The sequence below is a fragment of the Mytilus californianus genome, unplaced genomic scaffold, assembly GCF_021869535.1.
Source record: "Mytilus californianus isolate M0D057914Y unplaced genomic scaffold, xbMytCali1.0.p SCAF_8, whole genome shotgun sequence".
Classification (NCBI taxonomy): Eukaryota; Metazoa; Mollusca; class Bivalvia; order Mytilida; family Mytilidae; genus Mytilus; species Mytilus californianus.
In genome coordinates, this window is record NW_026262734.1 from 99,855,862 (window position 1) to 99,861,079 (window position 5,218).

Here is a 5,218-nt window from a genome sequence, read left to right on the forward strand (position 1 = left end):
TATCATGATTTTCCTGACAGAGGGTTGCTGCTTACACGGAAGCTATTTATAAACCAAGGTTCCAAGTGTTAAAATTGAAGTCATCATGCCTCTTTTCCTCGATTGTGACAACACCGGAAGAAACCTATCACCGAAATTTTACTTAAATGAGTAAGACTAGGGGTGTTACATGTTGAGCTGGACCTGCTAAACCTTTCGGAGCACGCCCATTTTTTGGTGGGGTTCGTGTAGCTCATAATTTAGTTTTCTATGTTGTGTTTTGTAGATTGCTGTTTATCATTTCGTAGTTTTTCGTTTTTGCCATGGCGTTGTCAATTTGTCTTTGACTAATGAGTTTGAATAGCCCTATGGTATTTGCCGCCTCTCCCTTTCAAATATTCATAATACACAATTACATTGTCAATCATCAGTTTTCATATTTATATATTTTTATAACTTTGTCTTACATATTTGCGTTAGAGCCTTAAACTTCTGGCATTGTGTGCAAAACTGCAAAATCTGCCTAAATAGCCTCGTTTTGAGAAATTGTCATTGAGATTATAATATGAGCCAAGGCTTAACCCAAAAATATGTTTTTCTACAAGATGTATATAAGATGCAAATGTGCGTATATTAACATTTTTAGGCAAGGCTTTGGCCCATATCTAAATGAACAAAAGCTCTCTTGTCCTGAACATGCATGAAATATTTACCACTGGGCGTTCAGCAACCAACAATCAATCATTCAATCAAATATGTCTATTCTAATTTATTGATAAATTGTATTTTTTAATATTGATCTAAAATAATCTAGTATAAAATAACTGAGTGAATATATTCCTCAAACACATAGCATACTTATGTTTATGTGAAGCTAGCTTAATTCCTAAACGACTTAGCACACCTCTGTTTATGTGATGATACTTCCTTAAGACTTAGCACACATCTGTTTATGTGAAGATACTTCCCTAACGACTTAGCATACCTCTGTTTATATGAAGCTACTTCCTTAACGACTTAGCATACCTCTGTTTATTGAAGCTTCTTCCTAAACGACTTAGCATACCTCTGCTTATGTGAAGCTGCTTCCTTAACGACTTAGCATACCTCTGTTTATGTGAAGCTACTTCCTTCCTTAACGACCTAGCATACCTCTATGTATGTGAAGCTACTTTCTTAACGACTTAACTATCGGTTTATGTAAAGCTACTTCCTTAACGACTTGGAATACCTCTTTAAATATATAAGGAGATGTTGTATGATTGCCAATCAGACAACTATCCATCAAAGTTCACTCCATTTAGGTGAAGCTACTTCCTTGACGACTTGGCACACCTCTGTTTAGGTGAAGCTACTACCTTAACGACTTAGCATACCTCTGTTTATGTGAACTACTTCCTAAACGACTTGGTACACCTCTGTTTAGGTGAAGCTATCGGCGTAAAACTACTCTTATACACAATACGAGCATATGCATCATAATACATGTAAATGGATTGTTTTTTTTGACAAACAATAAACGAAAAATAAAAAATGACAGACAGCAACCAACGACGACCACTGAATTAAAGGCTACAAACATGGGACAGGAACATATAGAATGTGGCGGGGTTAAACATGTTTGTATCCTTTAAAATATAATTCTAAAAGCTTTATACAAAGTTTACGCTGTCGCCGTAGAATTAACATCCACATGTCCTGCATTCTGTGACATTCGTAGCAGACGAGATAAAAAAGCATTCATTTACTTTCTATAACAAATACATTCAATGGCACACTATTGACTTATTGACAACTTGTTAATTTTTGTTCGACTTTTTCGTTGCACTGTTGAAGAGAGCGGCTAATATGACTCCGCTAGTCATACCAATAAGTCCGCCAAATGCTGCACCATTTCCGGTATATGCAGCTACTCCTGCTCCACAGGCGGTTCCTAAAAGAGATAATTGATCTACATGAACTTGATTTCTGCTATGACGTATTCGATAGCACCGATCCCATACTCGATAGTCTTCTTCTTTCTTCATTAAGGAATAAGTGAGAAGGGGCCCCACGACAAATCCTAAGGCAACTCCACCAGTACCCATAGTTGTCATTTTATTTTTTATATCGGGCCAGTTTCTAGTATCTTTACTGACTGCCCCTGCAATAGGTCCTACGATACAAGTTCCCATAATTCCAAACATCTGTGCAAATTTTGTTGATACATGAATTCCAAGTTCTGTTCTCGTGTGTGGAATGTTTTCCATTTGTTTGTCTGTCAGTTGTACACCACACATATTCTTAAACCATTCTGAACCCATGTTGTCAAACTGTTCTCTGAAACGAAAACATAACGAAACATAATTTAACAATTATCTTATTTTTGTTAATGAATTTACTTTATACCCTATATATACCGTAGGCATGGTAGGTAAAGATATATAAAAGTGCATGATTTCGACATTTTTATATATGATATTTCAATATGACAACTATAACTAATTCATATCGGAAACATTCAAGACTAGTGGACGAAAGGGTGTTTGTAAGATTTAGTGAATATTTTATTTCATATTTATAAACAAATGTGGTTTTGTGACCCACTACTATTGTCGAGGATTGTAGGTTGACCTCTAGATATCGTGTTTCTGTTCGTCGTCTCGTTGACGTATACCCACACCAATAGCAAATACGAATAGGAACGACATTCCCAACCAAAAACAAAAATTCTGTTAAAAATAAGGCTTTGTTTTATCTTGCAGTTACAAATTAAATCATGTTGGTTAAAGATGTCCGATGCGAAAGTTGACAAAAAGATAGCATCGAATAACCGATTTTGATTTTATCCAAATGCGTGGAATTGTAGCAAAATTCTCAATATGTATTATTTATACTTTTTAATACTAGAATCCAGTAGGTTTTAACAACTTCCGTAATTTGATTTATCCTGCAATGAGCCAGATATTGTACAAATACTTGTACGAACAAAGTCTCCTGTTACCCCTCTTCCATATTGAACAAACGGTAATGTGAATATTTCTTTTGATGTGACAGTTCATTTTGGGGTCCTCTTCGCGGTCCGCGTTCAAACTATGCCGATTTCTTTGAAAAAATCAAAGACAACTATTTAGATTTGAACAACTAAACCTTACAATGCCGGGTGTAAATTGCAGGATAAAAACAATAAATGTACATTGTCGGAAATATAAAATGTATTTGTACTCGCTACGAAACAAGAGAAATGGTCGGCGATATTCGCTTTTCGTCCTGTTTCTAACGCCCGTACAAATAAATTTAAAATGTTCCGACAATGTACATATATTGTATATGTACTTTTTGTAAGTACGTCGAACAAAATTGTTCATGTCAGTTCTCCATGATAACGTAAGGGGGTGTATTTAACTGTACTGGATGTGTCTCGTAGAAGTGATGACATCAACTATAAACCTGTTTTCTGACACTATGACGGTGAAAATTTCCAAAGTGCTTTATATGTTTGTCAGGACTTCCTATATTCACTTGTCATATAATTAATTGGTTTTTTGTTCTTAATATTTGCACGAAATATTTGTCAGTGAATTTTTAAGCAAATAGACGTAAATCGAAAGATTGTAAACAGAAATAATCGATATGTGCATTTCTTTACCATTGCATGCATGATAAATGTTTGGCTGCGGCTTAACGTACGTACGTCCAGTGGAAAATATGCATATTCGGAACGAGTACAACCTAATTATTTACCAGCTGTTAGTTGCTTTGTAGGACAATGTTTTGACTTAACAGAACACACGTGGCCCCTCAAAAGATTACTGCAAGACTGTTTGTTTTTACTTGTGTTATATATAGGAGGGTGGTAAAGGGTTATTTTCGTGCAACGTGTTTAGCCATTTTTATTTCACGTGCAGCCGTGAAAAAGGGTCGTTATTCACCGTGTTTCGGGAAATCGGTTAAAAGATCAACGTGCAATACATTTTTAATTGTTCGTTCATCGTGAAATGGCAATTTTATTTCGCGTTCTTCCGTGCAGATACCCCCCTTTACGCCCCTCATATAGCGTTCGTAGCACTTTTCCAAAACAATTAAACGTCTGCAATCCAAAATGGAATATTTGCGCATTTTTTTCAACCTTCGAATGTGTTATTAAGCCACTTCTAGACTTTCAAGAGGAGAGGAAAGCTATATTTAACAAATTGAACATTTTCATGGTCAGCAGGTTTTATCAATATATATATAAACTAAATATTGGATGAAATTCCTAATGTGTGACGGTTAATCATATATAAGATACTTAAATGTTGGACTATTTACTATGAGTAGCTGGACATTTTTTAAAATCCTGTCACAGTGTAATATATAATTAACATTAAGACATTATATAGAAATACCACATGTAGACCCCCCCCCCCCCCCCCCCCCTTCTCCAAATGCAAACAAAAATTAAAATAAAATATACCATACCTTATCAAAAATCACTCGTCTTATTAGAGTGCACAGGAAACTACATGCGATATTTATTTGACCTATATAAAAAGGGAGATATTATCTTGCTGAATTGAATAAGGTCACTCACCTGGTGAAAATTTAAATGATGATTTCAATGAAAACTTTGTGTTAAAACATTGTTGTAATATTGATACGTATTATAACTACATACTTTTGAATTGTTTTACGGAGACTGAATTGGAAAAAAATCGATTTCTTACCGTTTCTGATATTCGCCCCAATATTTTCTGCAGGTATACGAAAAAAAGTTTATAACAAAAAGTTCTATATTTTGACTAGAGCGTATAGTTTCCTCCCTTGTAATAGATAAACCTATAATCTGTAGTTATTATCCGCACCTGAATTTAAAATCACTAAAATTATATGGTAGCACAGCAAAATAAAACAAGTTCAAACACAAAATCGTCTCTAAGTATCCACAAGCCAATCTAATGCTTAATGCTTGTTCTTTATTCTACACAAATACGTTAAAAATCAGTATACATGTATTCTCAATTGCAAGTAAATCAAACATGCGTTTTAAGAATGTAAAGATTTTGTATACACTCGTACACATATGTTTGATCATGTTTATATCAACTATATTTACTACACCGAGCGAAACCGTTTTTCAGTTTTTGATAGAAAATGGAATTAACTATAATATTACACATTTATCTCTTGACTTAGCACATTTGAATCGTTAATAGCCAATCAATCAATTTAGTCAGTCAATCAGTCAATTAATCAATCAATCAACGCACACACACGTGGT

At 34.6% G+C, this 5,218-nt stretch overlaps 1 long non-coding RNA gene across 1 annotated transcript; it reads right to left on the reverse strand.

The window, feature by feature from the left end:
• Positions 1-1,708: 1,708 nt before the first annotated feature.
• Positions 1,709-4,985, reverse strand: LOC127710669 (uncharacterized). Its single transcript, XR_007986262.1, has 2 exons — positions 4,665-4,985; positions 1,709-2,298 (listed from the first exon to the last, which is right to left on the reverse strand). It is a non-coding gene; the product is annotated as an uncharacterized LOC127710669 (long non-coding RNA).
• Positions 4,986-5,218: the final 233 nt, after the last annotated feature.